Source organism: Triticum dicoccoides, chromosome 3A, assembly GCF_002162155.2.
Source record: "Triticum dicoccoides isolate Atlit2015 ecotype Zavitan chromosome 3A, WEW_v2.0, whole genome shotgun sequence".
Taxonomy (NCBI): Eukaryota; Viridiplantae; Streptophyta; class Magnoliopsida; order Poales; family Poaceae; genus Triticum; species Triticum dicoccoides.
The window spans coordinates 119138052-119159384 of NC_041384.1; positions in this window are offsets into that span (position 1 = coordinate 119138052).

The following is a 21333-nucleotide window of genomic DNA, read 5'->3' on the forward strand; positions in this document are numbered from 1 at the left end:
AATACTTTTGATGAAATTCCAATTTCAATCTTTTATAGTCCCACGATCTCATATCATCACATAGCCTATACCATATCAATGCGTCTCCCTTCAAAGATAAAGGGAAGACCTTCTTCTTAGCAACATCATCGGGTATACCTGCAAGCTTAAATAATCCACAAACTTCATCCACATATATTAAGTGCTCATCAGGATGCTTTGTTCCATCTCCTGTAAATGGGTTAGCTAGCAGTTTTTCCATCATACCTGAAGGAAATCCAAAAGGAGTTTCATTTTCAATAGGTTCCGTAGGGTGAGGAGCAACTATTTGCTCTACTGGACGGGGTGAAGATACCCTGAACAAGCCCCTCAGAGAATTACTTTCCATAGTAACAAGTGACAGTAAATTTCAGCACACTATATAAATTTTTCCTTACCAAATTCCACCTACCAAAGGCGCTACACTCCCCGGCAACGGTGCCAGAAAAGAGGCTTGATGACCCACAAGTATAGGGGATCTATCGTAGTCCTTTCGATAAGTAAGAGTGTCGAACCCAACGAGGAGCAGAAGGAAATGATAAGCGGTTTTCAGCAAGGTATTCTCTGCAAGTACTGAAATAAGTGGTAACAGATAGTTTTGTGATAAGATAAATTGTAACGAGCAACAAGTAACATAAGTAAATAAAGTGCAGCAAGGTGGCCCAATCCTTTTTGTAGCAAAGGACAAGCCGGAACAAACTCTTATAATAGGAAAAGCGCTCCCGAGGACACATGGGAATATCGTCAAGCTAGTTTTCATCACGTTCATATGATTCGTGTTCGATACTTTGATAATTTGATATGTAGGTGGACCGGTGCTTGGGTGTTGTTATTACTTGAACAAGCATCCCACTTATGATTAACCTCTATTGCAAGCATCCGCAACTACAACAAAAGTATTAAGGTAAACCTAACCATAGCAGGAAACATGTGGATCCAAATCAGCCCCTTACGAAGCAACGCATAAACTACAGTTTAAGCTTCTGTCACTCTATGAACCCATCATCTAGTTATTACTTCCCAATGCCTTCCTCTAGGCCCAAATAATGGTGAAGTGTTATGTAGTCGACATTCACATAACACCACTAGAGGCTAGACAACATACATCTTATCAAAATATCAAACGAATACCAAATTCACATGACTACTAATAGCAAGACTTCTCCCTTGTCCTTAGGAACAAACGTAATTCCTCACAAAGCATATTCATGTTCATAATCAGAGGGGTAATAATATGCATATAGGATCTGAACATATGATCTTCCACCAAATAAACCAACTAGTATCAACTACAAGGAGTAATCAACACTACTAGCAACCTACTAGCAGTAATCCCGGACTTTGAGACAAGAATTGGATACAAGAGATGAACTAGGGTTTGGAGATGAGATGGTGCTGGTGAAGATGTTGATGGAGATTGCCCTCTCCCGATGAGAGGAGCGTTGGTGATGACGATGGTGATGATTTGCCCCTCCGGGAGGGAAGTATCCCCGGCAGAACAGCTCTGCCAGAGCTCTAGATTGGATCCGCCAAGGTTCCGCCTCGTGGCGGCGGAGTCTCATCCCGAAAAGTTCCTTCTGATTTTTTTCTCATCGAAAGACTTCATATAGGAGAAGATGGACGTCGAGAGCCACCAGGGGGCCCACGAGGTAGGGGGCGCGCCCTTGGAGGGGGCGCGCCCCCCACCCTCGTGAGCAGGGTGTGAGCCCCCTGACCTTCATCTTTGGCGAGGATTTTTCTTTATTTATTTTAAGATGTTCCGTGGAGTTTCAGGACTTTTGGAGTTACACAGAATATGTCTCTAATATTTGCTCCTTTTCCACCCTAGAATTCCAGCTGCCGGCATTCTCTCTCTTCATGTAAACCTTGTAAAATAAGAGAGAATAGCCATAAGTATTGTGACATAAAGTGAAATAACAGCCCATAATGCAATATCGATATAAAAGCATGATGCAAAATGGATGTATCAGTGGCCCCTGGCAAATCTACGATGATCCTATCATTTCGCAATCGCATTCTCTTTATACATATCCATAGACTAGGTACTACTTACCTTTATTCTCCTCGAGCTACCTCTTGGAAAGGCCGAGCTCGTCCTTGGACCCTTTAAGGTCCTGCTTCAGTGCGGCGACCTCCGTAGTTAGTGCAGCAGAGGCCAGCAGCGAAGCCTGCATACGCATATTGTCATACTTATATTAGACTCCTGCGATATTGTTTGATCCTCCATTCGGCTTTTCTTTGTGAACACCAAACAGAGCATCAGGGGCTACTGTTTATGCGGTAATATTTTCCCCCATATTTCAAAAACTTACCTCAAAGCCTGTTAGAAGGCTGGCACAGGCTTCAGTCAGTCCGTTCTTGGCGGACTGAACCTTCTGGACCACCGCACTCACAATAGTGCGGTGCTCTTCGTCGATGTAAGCATTGCGAAGCGCTCCCAGCACATTGTCCAGTGCCTCTGGATGGACAGAGCTCACCGGCATAGGCGTCTTGCCCCTTTTGGAAGGAGGCTGCCTGCCCGAGTCTGGAACCACTGGGGATTCCGGCGCGGTGTTCGGCTGAGGGCCGAACTCGGAGCCCTCGGGAGCCTTGCTCCCTCTGCTCCCGGAGTCCGGAAGGTCGCCTTGAGGCGCCTCCAGGACTGTCTCCCCTCGAACCGGTGCCTCTTGAGACAATACCTCAGCATTGTCCGTAGGGCAAGGGGAGGTGGCGCTTGGAAGTGGATTGCTATCCATATCCGACGAGCCCAGGGAGCCGTCTGACGATACGTCGATACGGGCTCGTGGCGGTCTGCATAGTGATAATTCGGCGTTAGGAGAGGCAGTGCGACAAAGGTATGCTATGAGTTACTCTGGCATCTGAATACTTACGACTTCGCCAGGGGTTTGAACCTGACCAGCCACTCGTCTTGGCCTTCGGCGGCGGTGGTGGAGTAGTCCGGAAGGAGATTCCTTCCCTTCTTGGACCCTTCGTCCCCCCGGTTGGGGCGGCCTTCCTTTTCTTGTCTCCCCTGACTGGAGGGGGAGCATCTTCATCTTCCTCCTCGTCTTCGGGGGAGGAGTGCATCGCGGAGTTATCAGACGATGAGTCCGATAACACCTGGCGTCGGGAACTCTTTCGGGTTCCCTTGGCCTTCTTGGTCTTCTCCGGCACCTTGTAAGGAGCCGGAGTCAGCATCTCCGTCAGGAGAGCATCCGCAGTGTCTTTGGGCAGAGGGGACGGATAGTTAATCTGCCCCTACGTCTCCATCCAGTCCTGTCAAAGGCATGGAGCTCAGACCCCGCACATGGTTAAGCTAGGAGAAATAAATATCCTACCGGATGTATAAAACTCACCGAATGCGCTTGGCGCTTCGCGCTTAGCCCGTGGTCCTTGGTGAGGGAGGGAGGGACCTCGGCGCCCTTGAACAGCACCTTCCAGACGTCCTTGTGCGTCGTGTCGAAGAGCTCTCTCAGAGTTCGGTGCTAGGCCGGGTCGATCTCCCACAAGTTGAAGTCCCGTTGTTGACACGGGAGGATCCGGCGGATTAGCATGACCTGGACTATGTTGACAAGCTTGAGTTTCTTGCTTGCCATGTTCTGGATACATTTCTGGAGTTCGTCCATCTCTACCGATGAACCCCACGACAGGCCCTTCTCTTTCCAAGAAGTGAGTCGTTTAGGGAATCCGGATCGGAACTCGGGGGCAGCCACCCAGTTGGTGTCGCACGGCTCGGTGATGTAGAACCACGCCGATTGCCACCCCTTTATGGTCTCCACGAAGGAGCCTTTGAGCCATATAACATTGGGCATCTTGCCCACCATCGCTCTGCCGCATTCTGCTTGTTGGCTGCCCACCACCTTTGGCTTGATATTGAAGGTCTTCAGCCACAGACCGAAGTGGGGGCGGATGCGAAGAAAGGCCTCACAGACGACGATGGCTGCCGAAATGTTGAGGATGAAGTTCGGGGCCAGGTCATGAAAGTCCAGCCCGTAGTAGAACATGAGACCACGCACGAATGGATGAAGGGGAAACCCCAGTCCGCGGAGGAAGTGGTGGAGGAAAACTACCCTCTCATGAGGTTCCGGGGTAGCGACGATCTGCCCCGCAGCGGGCAGCCGATGCGCGATATTCACGGCTAAGTATCCGGCTCTGCGCAGCTTTTTGATGTGTTACTCCGTAACAGAGGAAGCGATCCACTTCCCTCCCGCTCCGGACATGTTTGGAGGAGGTTGAGGAGAAAGACGCGGACTTGGGCATTGGGGCTTGAGTGCGCAAGAACGGATGAGCAAGGAGGAAGAAGGCGTGGGTAGAAAGGTTAAACCTTATCCTTTTATAAGGGCGGACAAAACTGTGCGCCCCCACTAGCCTGGTAAAACTCGCTTATTCCCCAAGCACCATAATCGATGGCGCGGTTGGGTTACCCACGCCCGTATTGATGAGAATCCCGTGATAAGGGGAACACGATCTCTGCTTTGACAAGACGTGTCAATAAACTTCCTCGCATTATGTGCGGGGCTAGTTAAAGGAAACGGTTCGAATAATCACCGGGCCATGATAAAACGTCACGTTGAAAAAACGAGTCAGCAGATTAGATTTGTGGAAATATTATTCTCTCTACGGTGGCATGTGGAACTTATTTTGCAGGGTCGGACAATATCCTTGTATTCAGATTCTTCCGGGGTGTATTCGGTGGAGGAACCCGCCTTGCAATGTTGAAGACAACAATGCGCGCCGGACTCATCGTCATTGAAGCCTAGTTCAGGGGCTACTGAGGGAGTCCGGGATTAGTGCTCCCCGGACAGCCGGACTATATCCTTTGGCCGGACTATTGGCTAGGAAGATACAAGATTGAAGACTTCGTCTCGTGTCCGGATGGGACTCTACTTGGCGTGGAAGGCAAGCTAGGCAATACGGATATGTATATCTCCTCCTTTGTAACCGACCTTGTGTAACCCTAGCCCCCTCCGTAGTCTGTATAAACCGGAGGGTTTTAGTCCGTAGGACAACATACAATCATACCATAGGCTAGCTTTTAGGGTTTAGCCTCTCCCATCTCGTGGTAGATCAACTCTTGTAATACCCATATCATCAAGAATAAATCAAGCAGGACGTAGGGTTTTACCTCCATCAAGAGGGTCCGAACCTGGGTAAAACATCATGTCCCCTGCCTCCTGTTACCATCCGCCTTAGACGCACAGTTCGGGACCCCCTACCCGAGATCCGCTGGTTTTGACACCGACAGCCGCCTTCAGCTCGGCGTCCTTGTCCTCGGCCGCCTTCGCGGCCTCCTCGCGGCGCCGGATCTCCTCCTGCCGGGTCTCCTCCACCGTGGCCACCAGCGCTTTCAGGCGCTCCACCTCGGCCTGAAGTTGCCCCTTGTCGTCGGCGAGCTTTCCACGTTGCTAGTCGGCCTTGGTAAGGGCCTGCTGTGCCTCCACGATCTTGGCGGCCTCCGCCTTGAGGAGCTCCACCTCGGCCTCGAGGCGGCCCTTGTCGCCCTCCAGCCGCTCCTGCAGCCGGCTGGCTTCGTCGAGCGCCCGCCGGGCTCCTGTCGCCTCCGCCCTTGCCCTCTCCACCACAGTTCCAAGCTGACCGGCGTCAGCAACAAGCCGGTAGTAGTGGAAGACGGCCCGAACCAGCCGGGTCCTCCAAGACAGCACCTCGGCTGCAGAAGAGAAACTCGGAAACAAAGTACTACATTAAGATTCGACCCAGCTGCTACGTAGTTGGCCCGAATCTCGGGGGCTACACCCAGTGGGTGCGTTAGCGCGCCCCCACTAAAATAGAGCATGCAAGATAAGTACCTGCCGCGGTGCGGAGCTCCTCCTCCTTGGCAGCAAGCCTTTCCTTGAGACGTCGGTGCGTCTCACAAAGTCGGTTGAAGACGCCGACCCGGTAGGCATCCAGTTGCTGCAAAAAGCAACGATCAATACAAGACACCAAGATAAGATTTGACCTAGTTGCTATGCAGTTGGCCCGAATCTTGGGGGCTACACCCAGTGGGTGCGCTGGCGCGCCCCACGAAGAAGAAGCAACAAAAAAGGAAAAGAAGACTGCAAGGGAAACTTACAAACACGGTGCGCTCCAGCTCCTGCGTCGCCTCGACCACGACCTGAGCAAAGGCCTGGATCAGTTCTGCCCGCCCTTGCAGGCGCCAGGTCACGATGGTCATCACCGCCTCCTCCTGGGTCGGAGGCCCGAAGAAGACCTCGCTGGTCCTGCTCCGCGTCGGCTACGACCCGACGGCCCGGCGAACCCCGGGCTTGAGCACCAGGCCGTGCTCCCCGCTGGCCGCCTCCCCTGAGGCGGGCGCCCCCTCCAGTGCCTTCTCCGGCGCCCTCTCCAGCTCCGACGCCGGCTTGATGGGCCGACTGGCTTGCGGCTCCACCACTGGCGGCCTCTTGCTCATCGGCGTCTAAGCCATCCTCGCTGGTGACGTTCGCGACGCCTCCCACAAGACGGCGTCACCGCTGCCTTCATCGGCCCCCGCCCGCTCGACCACATCGGTCCGTGGCGGGGTGTCATCCTCGACGACCATGACCTCTCGGTCGAGGTCCATCGCATTAGCACGGCCTCCGTGGCCGTGCTCCCCCTCCAACGATGGTACGAAGACCGTCGTCGCCGCCACCGTCCCCGCCGGCATCTCCGGCCATGCCGGCTCCTCGCCGGCTCGCGCCCACGCCACCGTTGTGGTAACCCAGGCCTGGGTCGATGCCGCCTCCAACTCTGCCTCGGCCGGGTTCCGGTCCTACCAAGCCAGGCCTTCGGCATCGGTGAGGTCCAGACCAAGGTCCGGATCTGCCCGCTACAACTCCTCGTCCCGGTTGATGGTACCGGACCGGCTCCTCCGGAATGCGGCGCCCTCGACGGACGCTACATCTGCCACCGCCAGTGAGATCGGCGACCTAAAACACAAGACAAACTAAATAAAAGACAAGAAGAGCCACTGGGCAACTCGGTCCAAGCTAAAAGAGAAACTCACCCCGACACCACCGGAACAGCGGGCCTCGCTGCCCTATCCTGCGGCGCGGCACGCCTCCTCTTGGCGGGCGGTTTTGCCACCTCGGCCGGGTCCGCCGCGCGCTTTGCGACCGGGGCTTGCGACGCCATGCTATCCTTCCCGTGTGGCCGCCTCGCCGCCTGCGCCCCCGAGACGACCCGGCTTCGACCGTGCCGCCGCCTCCTCCGCCTGGTGCTGCTATCAATAGCTCACTTCAGCCCCTCGAGACAGTCCCGTGACCTGGCGACTCAAAAAGAAAGCACAAGACTTACCAGCTCGGCGCCCTGCGCCAGCATCAGCGGCCACCTCCTCTCCGCCGTGGGCCTCAGGATCCTCCGAGGTAACACGCATCACCTGCGCCCGCGCCCGGTCGTAAGGATTCCGGATGGCGTTCAGAAGCGCTTCCCTCGTTGCGTCGGGGCGGATAAGAAGATAAGAACCGGCAAAGAATGGAGACCAAGGACTCACCATCAGTGCTGGGTTCACGCGGCTGTACGGGGCTTTCTCGAACTGCTAGTCATCCCGTAGGTTGGCCTTGGAGAGGTCGTTGACCCCGCGCGCAACCTGGTCCGTGCCCAGCCGTGTGCTCCCCATGCGGTTGGGGTCCTGGAGGCCGGTCATCTGACCGATGAGGTGGCTATGCTGCAGCAGCGGATGCACCCATCGAATGATGAAGGCAGTGATGAGGTCGGTGCCGGTGAGCCCCTCCCACTCCTTCATCACCGGCACCCGCTCACACAGGTTGAGCACCTCCTGCGACGGGCGCTTGGGGTAGTACCCCCAGTTTTGCTTCTCCTTCAGCGGCGAGTTGACGAAGGGTGGCAAGTTGATGCGATCCGCGCCGAGGTTGTGGATGTAGAAGAAAGAATTCTGCCACTTCTTGGCAGAATCCTCCAGCGGCATCTTCGGGCAGTCAGCACCTGACCGCTTGGAGATGATGGCGGGCCCGCACTCCGACATCTCTCCAGCCCTTTGTCAGGACCCCGATTCCAAGTCACATCGATCTAGCCGGTAACACCTCATATCACTTTGTGGCCTCACGCACGGTATTCCCACGGGTGTCGCCTTACCATGGCCCGGGACCGTTTGCGCCTTTTGGCTCGCGTATATGATAGTGTCGCTACCATCCATATGACAGAGAACCCGGGCCAACATGGCTAGTCGTGTACCCAAAGCGGCACTAACCTATGGGGACAGGCATACATGAATCACATCGAGCATGTCGGTCAGCAGCGTGTGAATCCGGTCGGTAGCACTGGGCTAACAGGACTCCGGGAACCCGGGCTATAGCAGGCTAGGCAGGACTCCGGATGTCACCGCGTGACATTGCCCCAAAGGGTCAGACACAGGAACAAAGTGAAACACATGCCGGCCAGTCAAGTGTCCTGAGCAGTAGTGCTGGGCTAGGAGGACTCCAGTGAACCGGGCTGTAGCGGACTACTATTGCTCATGGAAGCACAATACTACATTTCCCCATAAGAGAGGCTACCAAGGATAAACAACTAGATTGTCGGATCCCACACATACCAAGCATTTCAATCATACACACAATATGCTTGATATGAGTAAATACAACATGGCATCACAACATAACTCTACGACTCAAGTATTTATTCATTAGGCTCCGAGGAGCTAGAAATACAAACATGGGTCTCATGACCCAACAATCACAGCATACAAATCAAGCACATGTGGAAGCTTAACATGTCTGAGTACAGACATCTACAAATGGAAAAGGGCTAAGAAGCCTGACTATCTACCAGATCCTGCCGAGGGCACATGATCGTAGCTGAGGTATTAAGCTAAATATCGAAGTCCACGCGGAACTACTAGCGAGACTGAATCCTCTCTGGAAAAACATAAATTAAGCAAATGTGAGTACAGTTGTACTCAGCAAGACTTACATCAGAACTAACTACATATGCATCGGTATCAACAAAGGGGGTGGTAGAGTTTAACTGCAGCAAGCCAGCTTTGACTCGGCGGCTAACCTGAACTACGACTGCAAGCAACTCTTTTGGGGTGGCGCACACGAGTCCACATATTCACCATTCAATACACCACCATGGATCCGCTCCCGTCTCCCTACGAGAAGGCCATCCATAGCACTCACGCTTATCTTGCGAGTTTTAGGGTATCCACTTTCACTTGTCTATGAACTATGCAAGGGGTCGAATAGATAGTGATAACCCTACAGGGGTGTACTTCTTCACACACGCTCCCACCACTTACCGTCGTTTACACGACATGTACTCGGCAACCTTCAAGCGGAAGCCCAACGAGGGTGTCGGCCACGGCCTACCTAAACACTCAAGTCTCTAGTCTAGGTTTATTGCCTATCCAAGTTCCATCCGCAGGGAGTCCAGCCGAGGTTTCCACATACGGCCCCGAACGATGTGTATAGGGTTTCGAGACACCAAACGGGCGCCCGGCATGCCCGGCCACGGTGTATCTACCGCAACATAGCCCACCCCTGGGGTCAGCGCCACGCACGGCCGCCAACGCATATCCTACAAACACCAGAAACTAGTTGCAACTCCTGGACAGAGGACTAGGGTGATTAAGAAGCTGAGAGGGTCAATTAAGGATCCCAATGAGTGGTAGTAGCTATTCATGGATCACAGACACACAACTCAGTTCCTAAGAACGGCTGCAATGAGACAACCCACCATGTACTCCTACATGGCCTCTCACCGCTACCTTTACCAAATCGTGTTCACACACTTAGCTCTCAACAGTAGGACATGTTCACCACATTCGAACTCATCCCCGATGAATCAGACCCGACTCAACTCTAAGAAGTAGCAGGCATGATAAACAAGCATGAATGAGTAGGCACATCAGGGCTCAAACAACCCTTACTCATGCTAGTGGGTTTCATCTATTTACTGTGGCAATGACAGGTCATGCAGAGGAAAGGGGTTCAGCTACCGCAGCATGTAATAGTTGAATCGTTTTTATCCTAATGCAACAAAAGAGAGCAAGAGCGAGAGAGTGGGATTGTATCGGAATGAACAAGGGGGTTTGCTTGCCTGGAACTTCTGAAGATAGTAATAGCTCTTCATCAGTGTCATCGAACTCATCGTCGAAACCACGTTTACTGAGAGGGGACAATACCGGCAAACAAGGAAGAAACACAATCAATGCAATGCAACAATATGATGCATGCTCATGACATGGAAAAATGAGTGTGTTTTGGCTAATGCAACAGAAAGTCAATTTAATTGAAGTGGAAAATTCCAACTCCAAACCTATTATGAAATTTGCCCTAATCATGTTTCATCCTAATCAGTGAGGTTAACTTCCTCAAACATGCATGAAAATTTTACAGATGGATTCCTTGAATTTTTCTGATAATTTTTCATATATAATTTATTTCATTCGGAGCTACGGTTGATTTTCTATGATTTTTAGAAGTTTTGCTAATTTTTTGGAATTTTCTGAATTATTTTAAATCCAGAAACCATTACTGCATCAGCATGACAACAACATTGCTTTAGTAGGTCAACTGGGTTGACCCAGGTCAAACCTGACGCATGGGACCCAATAGTCAATGTCTTAGGGTTGGTTAGGGTCACAGACATGTGGGCCCAGTCAACATCCACGTCAGCTTGGTCAAAGCTGACACGTGGGCCCACTGAGGTTAGTTAAAACTAAACAGAAAATGTAATCTATGTTAATTAGGGCATGGGGCCCATGAGTCAGTGGACTAGGGGGGTTGGTTAGTGGAGGGATTAGCCGCTAATGGCTGTGCCACGTCGACACAGCTGGAGTTAACCGCCGGCGACCATCCGGCGCGGCGGCGGCTCGTCGGGGTGGCGCTAGGGGCAGCGGCTGGGTGCGCTGAGGGCACCAGAAGGGAGCCCTCTCTCGCCTGCATCTAGGGGTGTACGCGGCTGGGCGCAGGGAGGCTGGGGTCGACGGCAGCGACCACTTGGGCGGCGGCCGGAGCTACGGCACGCTCAGAAACGGCATTTTGATGCACGGGAGGACGAGCTGCGGGTTGCTATGGAGTCCTGCAGACTTGCTGAGCACGGGGGTGGGCTCGGATGCGTCGTGGATGCGCTCTAGCTACGGCAGCGCCATGGCCGGCGGCGGCGAGTTCTCGGGTCCGGTGGGAACAACGACTACGTGGCGCAATCGAGCAAGGGGAGAGAGAGGAACGAAAGAGAAGCTCATGGCGAATCAGACGAGCGACTCAGTGGCTCGGGGGAGGCTTGGATGTGACGGGGTGACAATGGCGATCTCCGGTGGCCGTGCAGAGAAGATGAGCTCGATGGCGAGGCTTCAGGGCGTACGGGGTCGTGTGGTTCGGCGTAGAGGTGCGCGGTAGCGAGGCGGAGCTCGTGGTCGGGATGGCTGGGCGTGGGGAGGTCGGTGGCCATGACAAACTGTGACGGTGGCGACGACTCCGTTCGGTGGTGAGAGGAGCAGGACAGAGGAGGGGACAAGGCCGGGGGGAGGGTGAGAGGGGGTCGAGAGGGCTGCGTGGCGTCGCGGGAAGCGTCCAGGGCGACGATGGGGCAGCCAGGCAGGGTGCTGCGTGCCGCACCGAACGCGCGGGCGCGCCGGGCACACGCCCCGTCCGACTGGCGAGAGGAGGGAGACGACTGGTGTGTCGGCTGCCTGCTGGGCTAGGCCTCAGCTACAGTGCTGGGCCACGAGGTGGGCGCCAGGTAAGGACCTGGTAAGTCCTCTGCCTTTTCTAATTTTATCTCTGTTTTGTTTTGTTTTTAGTTATACATTTTGCCACTGATTCAAAATTCGAAATGAATTCAAAACAGTGCCAAAACACTCTGAGATATTTTACGCTACCTCTCTGGACTATTCCAAAAGTACATAAAACATTTCAAAGCATTTGAAAATATATTCATTGTATATTATGAATATATCCCCAAATTCAAATAGATTATTGATTTAAATTCAGAGACCAAATAATTCCTTAAAAATGTTCCATAATTTTGGTTTGATATATAACTCTTTCCAAAATTCACAAAACTATTTTTAGGGCATTTTGGATTCACAGAATGCTATTTAAAGGGTGTTTGCCCTTCTTTTAATCAGATTTTTGAGGTTTCAACAATCCTCAATTCAAGTTTCAGAAATTTAAACATGATGCAAGCAAGATGCAAACACTAGGCAACACTAGAAGCTAGGGATGTGACAGCTCACCTGTACTAAACAAGAATCTCATCCCGAGATTCAAGTCGTGAGGTAAGAAGACAGAGGGACACAAGCTATCACAATCTTCACGATCCAGATGTCTTTCTCGAGGATGTTGATTCATTGCATCACCTTAATCTCGACGTCTTGTTTTTGAGAACTACATCCAACATGACAACGAGTGGAAAAGGAGAATTTAAGAAGAATCGACCTTCCTGAGGTTCGAGCAACTTACGATCATCTTAATGATCACAAGATCAACTCATGGAATGAGACATAGTAACATCTCTGGAGCTGAGACATGAAATACAAATCAGGAGTGATGGAAAGGAGGTAGATGACAAGGTTCTACTGGGTAGGCAAAAATTCCACGCTGGAAAGGATGGTGCATGATTTCAAGATAGCGAGGAAATAATTGCCATGATTCCATAATGGGGCACCTTAGGGGAGATGACCTGTGGGATTTTCCCTTAGGTGGCAAAAAGAATTACTTTTGATACAAAGATCATTGAAACTCTCTATACCAGCCTAAGGCAATCACAACGATCGATTGAAGAAGTTCGAAGAATGGCATACTCCAACTATAATGGATGATGTGGACTATCTTGTTGAAGACAACGCAATGGATGATTTTTGCTTATCATCGGAAATGGATGGGACCCATGGTAAGTCCACTTTTGAAGATGATCCTGAACAACAACTACTGAGGTGCAAGCTGGGAACAAAATGCAAATGTTGGGAATGATTCTGGTAACTGGGGAAAAGCTCAACAGTCGAGAGTGAGTCCACTATTTGAAAAGGTTATAACATAACCGAGGAAACTGGAAGCAAATCCTAGTTAACGCCAACGATAAAACCTGGTGCTTGCGCGTGCTCTCAAGAACTTGAGCATCTCCATATTCATCAAGGTTTTACCAATATCCGTGTCAAGGATCTTGGCAACAAAACATACCACCATGATGAATGGTGATGGATGATGCAGATGCAAAGGAAGATAACACTTTCTTAGATTTCACCTTAGTGAGGCCAAGGGAACAAAATCTGGATGATCGACTGAGAGACATTTAGCACTCCGCTTCTAATGTTCTCCTTGATGTGCTAGGATAACCCATTTATTGATACGGTTTGGTATCTAGGACATCAAGTAAAAGGTCAGACTTCGGAAGCACAAGAATCCGTAAGGATTAACTACGGAGGTAAATCCCATGAATTCCTCATGGGGAGGTGGCCAACTTTCTTCAATCGAGATACTACAATAATAGGTCTTCCAGCTGGATGTGTTGGCCACGACATCCACTTTACCGCTTATCGAGGGAACAATATTATTGTTCTTGGAAAATGCTCCAACCATCATATCTACCTGAGATTCAGATCTGGTTGGTGTCAGGATATTCCAGACTCATCGAGTCTAGAAAGGAGAATGAAAGTTTGCAACACAAATCGATGAGATGACGTTGCGAGATTCTCGGGGAATGAACTGCGATAGCAAGCTCCAAAACATGAGTTGGTTCTGCTACAACATGTGAACACATTGTCCCAGACAAGTATGACCACATAGTAGTCTTATAATAAAACACTACCGAGTTCTGGTGGGGAACCATCATTGAGGATATCGAAATCTTCTGCATGACCTAGGATAGCACAACAACTCCTTTTCCTGGAACAAGTCAATCAATGGCTTAGTGTGCTATGGAGTTCATATGGAATAAAGATGATCAGTCTATCAGACCATGGAATACTTCGCACGTGCATGACTGACTTGGGATGATGCCAGAGGAAGCAAAACTAACTTTCTCGAACTCATGGCGGCAACTTGCACCAAATGCACGTGAATCAGAGGAAGTCACTTCTTTCATCCAACATATGCTTCATGAGCTAGCATGAAGAGATGCTTTCAAAAGTTTCCAACACTCGCTTAATGTTCGACAAAATCATGGAGAGGACATGGATGTTGTCGATGGGCTCAACAACAATTCATCGAGGTTTCCATATAAATGGAAATCCATAATTAAGTGAACATGGTGATAGCATTGGTCAGACCCAAAGAATATAATGATGTATGCTCGAGGAATCAACCACGAGTAGGACAACATTATGAATATTGTTGGTTCTGATTTGATCTGACGATAGCCCACACTCAAATCAAAGTTTGGGTAAGACAATAGCACCGACAATTGATCACGAGGATCAATTGATGAAGATATCATCTTTCTCCAACACACACGCACACACACGCAAGATATCCCTTTGGAATGAACTGAGTTGAACAAGCTTTTATCTTTCAACTCTCCAAGTTGTTGTTTAGCTTAAACAACTTTCTCAGGGTATCCGACACAGATTCTTGGAGAAAGGACGGTTTGGAGGAAAACCAAGATGATCACGAACTCAACATAGCGGGCAGGTGACAACCTGGTAATACTTCCAAGAAGATATTCGTAACATCACGAACCACCGATATGTTACTAAGCTCGAGAACAATCTTGCTTTTTAGGGCAAGACAATGTGATCAAGAGAGTGATGGATTGATACACTCCTAACACATTGGTCGAAGAGTGCACCAGAAACAATGATTAGGTAGCACAATCTACCTTAAAACGATGATTCAATAACCAACATGCTAAGAATGAAGTTATTGTCCTTTAACTACCAAGCAACGGGGTTGCTAGGAGTATTGATTTCACACATCCCGATTCACTTTTCGACATTCCGGTTTCAACAACACGGAAACCGAGAAATGAATAATGATGGAGAGAGTATCACTACATCAAGAATTCACGAGAGATGCTGCAATTCCTATGACAATCCTGACATAAAGGGGGTAATACCCTGAGGTAGAACAGAACAAAAGCTGGATTGGAATTTTGATCTGCGGAATACAACTACTTTGACCAGTCCAAGAAATGGATGAGGTGCTGGAGTTTGTTTCTCCTAGTCATTCCGGAATAGAATGGCTCGATGGACCACAAGAATAATAGGCATCGATAACACGAATGCACGACATAAACTTGGCTATCAACTGATAGACAAGGATCAGAATACAACTACAGAGGGACAACTCAAAGGAACATATATCTTTCTGAGTTGTGGATGCATAGGTTAGTATGTCGAACAAGTTCAACATATTTCTTCTGGATAACCCATGCTAAGAGGTAGGACTGGCAGAGTCACAATTACGAATGGAGAACTCCTCAGGAGTACTCTAATGGTGATCTTTTGGTTCAAAGAACTTCTGCCTTAATGGTTCATGGTATTTGGAAGAAGGAAATACCATGGACCTCAAGGACTATCGCAAAGGTTACTAATATCCTAAAGGAACTAGCAACAATATCAACACGAAGTGAACGACGTGATTCTTGGGTCAAGAACACATGAGTAGAATACCTACTACTAAATGGCATCACAGGATGCTTTCAAGAAAGGTAGCCAGAATTTTCACACTGGGATATAAAGAATTGCTAGATTAGTGGGTGGTTCGCCAGAATGCCTAGGGTCATAATACTAGCTCCAACATATATGTCAAGGCAATGGAGTACCTCAACAGACTGATTAGTGTGCTTAATCTGGCCCAAAAGGACATCGGAAATGGGATGAAGAGATTTGCAATTGCATCCGACTTTTAGAAACCTGGGATGACTCGGACAGCATAACGGATGTAAATGCTCAAAATGATTTGAGACATCCCGCAAAAATGGTGGCATAACCACTCAACATCACAATAGCAAGGTTCTGAGGCCAGCTATGAACATATGGAAGTAGTAGGAACTGAACTGAGGCTTGAAACCAACAATCCTAAGAGTCTACGGATTAGTAACACGTGATCCTGATAGAAAGATGAGAAGCCTAGTTCTTAATCCCCGTAGAAGAGAAGAGGATGACTCAGATTAGAAGGCCATAGGGTAAAGGAGTAAAAAGAGCCTTACGTTCCCTTCCACAATCAATTCCCTGACATAACTAAAGCATTTCTAGACACGACTTCGACCAGCTTGGCTTGGTAATCCTACAGGCAGTCAGGCTCTGATACCAAAGCTGTTAGGACCCCGATTCCAAGTCACATCGATCTAGCCGGTAACACCTCATATCACTTTGCGGCCTCACGCACGGTATTCCCACGGGTGTCGCCTTACCATGGCCCGGGACCGTTTGCACCTTTTGGCTCACGTATATGATAGTGTCGCTACCATCGATATGACAGAGAACCCGGGCCGACATGGCTAGTCGTGAACCCAAAGCGGCACTAACCTATGGGGACAGGCATACATGAATCACATCGAGCATGTCGGTCAGCAGCGTGTGAATCCGGGTGGTAGCACTGGGCTAACAGGACCCCGGGAACCCGGGCTGTAGCAGGCTAGGCAGGACTCCGGATGTCACCGCGTCACATTTCCCCGAAGGGACAGACACAGGAATGAGGTGAAACACATGTCGGCCAGTCAAGTGTCCTGAGCAGTAGTGCTGGGCTAGCAGGACTCCGGTGAACCGGGCTGTAGCGGACTACTATGGCTCATGGAAGCACAATACTACATTTCCCCATAAGAGAGGCTACAGAGGATAAACAACTAGATTGTCAGATCCCACACATACCAAGCATTTCAATCATACACACAATATGCTCGATATGAGTAAATACAACATGGCATCACAACATAACTCTACAACTCAAATATTTATTCATTAGGCTCCGAGGAGCCAGAAATACAAACATGGGTCTCATGACCCAACAATCACAGCATACAAATCAAGCACATGCGGAAGCTTAACATGTCTGAGTACAGACATCTACAAATGGAAAAAGGCTAAGAAGCCTGACTATCTACCAGATCCTGCCGAGGGCACAAGATCGTAGCTGAGGTATCAAGCTAAACGTCGAAGTCCACGCGGAACTACTAGCGAGACTGAAGCCTCTCTGCAAAAACATAAATTAAGCAAACGTGAGTACAATTGTACTCAGCAAGACTTACATCAGAACTAACTACATATGCATCGGTATCAACAAAGGGGGTGGTAGAGTTTAACTGCAGGAGGCCAGCTTTGACTCAGTGGCTAACCTGAACTACGACTGCAAGCAACTCTTTTGGGGTGGCGCACACGAGTCCACATATTCACCATTCAATACACCACTATGGATCTGCTCCCGTCTCCCTACGAGAAGGCCATCCATAGCACTCACGCTTATCTTGAGAGTTTTAGGGTATCCACTTTCACTTCTCTATGAACTATGCAAGGGGTCCAAGTTTCCATATCCGAGGAATCCGGCTATTCGAATAGATAATGATAACCCTGCAGGGGTGTACTTCTTCACACACGCTCCCACCACTTACCGTCGTTTACACGACATGTACTCGGCAACCTTCAAGCGGAAGCCCAACGAGGGTGTCGGCCACGGCCTACCTAAACACTCAAGTCTCTAGTCTAGGTTTATCGCCTATCCAGGTTCCATCCGCAGGGAGTCCGGCCGAGGTTTCCACATACGGCCCCGAACAATGTGTACAGGGTTCTGAGACACCAAACGGGCACCCGGCATGCCCGGCCACGGTGTATCTACTGGAACATAGCCCACCCCTGGGGTCAGCACTACGCACGGCCGCCAACACATATCCTACAAACACCAGAAACTAGTTGTAACTCCTGGACAGAGGACTAGGGTGATTAAGAAGCCGAGAGGGTCAATTAAGGATCTCAATGAGTGGTAGTAGCTGTTCATGGATCACAGACACAAAACTCGGTTCCTAAGAACGGCTGCAATGAGACAACCCACCATGTACTCCTACATGGCCTCTCACCGCTACCTTTACCAAATCTTGTTCACACACTTAGCTCTCAAGAGTAGGACATGTTCACCACATTCCAACTCATCCCCGATGAATCAGACCTGACTCAACTCTAAGCGGTAGCAAGCATGACAAACAAGCATGAATGAGTAGGCACATCACGGCTCAAACAACCCCTACTCATGCTAGGGGGTTTCATCTATTTACTATGGCAATGACAGCTCATGCAGAGGAAAGGGGTTTAGCTACCGCAGCATGTAATAGTTGAATCGTTGTTATCCTAATGCAATAAAAGAGAGCAGGAGCAAGAGAGTGGGATTGTATCGGAATGAACAAGGGGGTTTGCTTGCCTAGAACTTCGGAAGATAGTAATAGCTCTTCATCGGTGTCATCGAACTCATCGTCGGAACCACGTTTACTGAGAGGGGACAATATCAGCAAACAAGGAAGAAACACAATCAATGCAATGCAACAATATGAGGCATGCTCATGACATGGCAAAATGAGTGTGTTTTTGCTAATGCAACAGAAAGTCATTTTAATTGAAGTGGAATTCAAAGCTATATCAAATTCCAACTCTAAACCTATTATGAAATTTTCCCTAATCATGTTTCATCCTAATCAGTGAGGTTAACTTGCTCAAACATGCATGAAAATTGTACAGATGGATTCCTTGAATTTTTCTGATAATTTTTCTGGTATAATTTATTTCATTTGGAGCTACGGTTGATTTTCTATGATTTTTAGAAGTTTTGCTAATTTTCTGGAATTTTCCGAATTATTTTAAATCCAGAAACCATTACTGCATCAGCATGACAACATCATTGCATCAGCAGGTCAACTGGGTTGACCCAGGTCAAACCTGACGCATGGGACCCAATAGTCAGTGTCTTAGGGCTGGTTAGGGTCACAGACATGTGGGCCCAGTCAACATCCACGTCAGCTTGGTCAAAGCTGACACGTGGGCCCACTGAGGTTAGTTAAAAGTAAACAGAAACTGTAATCTATGTTAATTAGGGCGTGGGGCCCATGAGTCAGTGGCCTGGGGGGTTGGTTAGTGGAGGGATTAGCCGCTAATGGCTGTGCCACGTCGGCACAACCGGAGTTAACCGCCGGCGACCATCCGGTGCGGCGGCGGTTCGCCGGGGTGGTGCTAGGGGTAGCGGCTGGGTGCGCTGAGGGCACCAGAAGGGAGCCCTCGCTCGCCCGCATCTAGGGGTGTACGCGGCTGGGCGCAGGGAGGCTGGGGTCGACGGCGGCGACCACTTGGGTAGCGGCCGGAGCTACGGCACGCTCGGAAACGGCGTTTTGATGCACGGGAGGACGAGCTGCGGGTTGCTACGGAGTCCTGCGGACTCGCTGAGCACGGGGGTGGGCTCGGATGCATCGTGGATGCGCTCTAGCTATAGCGGCGCCATGGCCGGTGGCGGTGAGTTCTCGGGTCTGGTGGGAACGACGACTACGTGGCGCAATCGAGCGAGGGGAGAGAGGGGAAAGAAAGAGAAGCTCACCGCGAATCAGACGAGCGGCTCAGTGGCTCGTGGGAGGCTTGGAGGCGACGGGGCGTCGATGGCAATCTCCGGTGGCCGTGCAGAGAAGATGAGCTCGATGACAAGGCTTCAGGGCGTATGGGGTCGTGTGATTTGGCGTAGAGGTGCGCGGCAGCGAGGCGGAGCTCGTGGTCGAGATGGCTGGGCGTGGGGAGGTCGGTGGCCATGACGAACGGTGACGGTGGCGACGACTCCGTTCAGTGGTGAGAGGAGCAGGACAGAGGAGGGGACGAGGCCGAGGGGAGAGTGAGAGGGGGTCGAGAGGGTTGTGTGGCTTCGTGGGAGGCGTCCAGGGCGACGATGGGGCAGCCAGGCAGGGTGCTGCGTGCCGCGCCGAACGCGCGCGCGCGCCGAGCACATGCCCCGTTTGACTAGCGAGAGGAGGGAGACGACTGGCGTGTCGGCTGCCTACTGGGCTGGGCCTCAGCTATAGTGCTGGGCCACGAGGTGGGCACCAGATAAGGACCTGGTAAGTCCTCTGCCTTTTCTAATTTTATCTCTGTTTTGTTTTGTGTTTAGTTATACATTTTGCCACTGATTCAAAATTCGAAATGAATTCAAAACAGTGCCAAAACACTGAGATATTTCATGCTACCTCTCTGGACTATTCCAAAAGTACATAAAACATTTCAAAGCATTTGAAAATATATTCATTATATATTATGAATATATCCCCAAATTCAAATAGATTATTGATTTAAATTCAGAGACCAAATAATTCCTTAAAAATGTTCCAGAATTTTGGTTTGATATATAACTCTTGCCAAAATTCACAAAACTATTTTTAGGGCATTTTGGATTCACAGGATGCTATTTAAAGGGTGCTTGCCCTTCTTTTAATCAGATTTCTGAGGTTTCAACAATCCTCAATTCAAGTTTCAGAAATTTAAGCATGATGCAAGCAAGATGCAAACACTAGGCAACACCAGAAGCTAGGGATGTGACACGCTCGGCCCCTGCTGCTTCAGGCAGAGGGTAACGAAGCCCGACAGCTGCACGATGGCGCCGACGCCCAGATGATGGGGCTGGACCCTGAAGAACTCCAAGAAATCATGGAAGAAGCCGCTCGCAGGAAGCCCAAACCCGCGCTTGAAGTGCGAGAAGAAGACAACCCGCTCCGTGCCCTTGGGCCGCGGCTCCTGCTCACCCTGCGGAGGGCGCGCGGCGACCTCCATCTCCCCCGGCAAGCGCCTGGTGGTGCGGAGGTAGGAAATGTCATCAAGTGTGACGGTCGAGCCCATCCACAAGCCCGGCGACAATGCCATCGATGAAGAAGTAAGAGAAGAAGAAGAAGAAGAAGACCGCAAGGCTCTGCTCGAAGCAACGGGCATCGCGGTGCGCGGCGTTCGCAAGAAGCAGAGGAAGGAAGACGAAGGCAGGGGCGCGGGTGAGAATGGTTTTCGCTGCCCCCTCCTCGCCCCAATTTATAAGCCACGGTTTAAAACGTGGGGGAGTGGGATTGTTTGCGCTCGCCTTTCCCACTTCCCCGCAATAACTGCGCACGCACGCGCGCAATAACTTCCTCGAGAATGGCAACCGACTTGCGGGCGCCGCGATAAATCCGCGCACGTGGGCCAAGGCCGCGCGGCCACGAACCCCTACGCATTGTACTGTCCTATCACGCGCGTGGCCTGTCATGCCCCTCCGACTCTCGGACGCCACGTGGCGCCCGCGTGAAGTCCGAAAGATTGTCTCCAAGATTCGGTGGACTCCTTGGTTTCCCGCTGCTGCCAAGATGTTGCGATCAGTCTTCCGTAAGACGGCACACAATGGGTGTTGCCAGGCCCGACGGCCCCAAAGATTCATCTCCTTCAAAGGGGGAAACTGCGAAGGCCCTTCCATCCAAAGACGG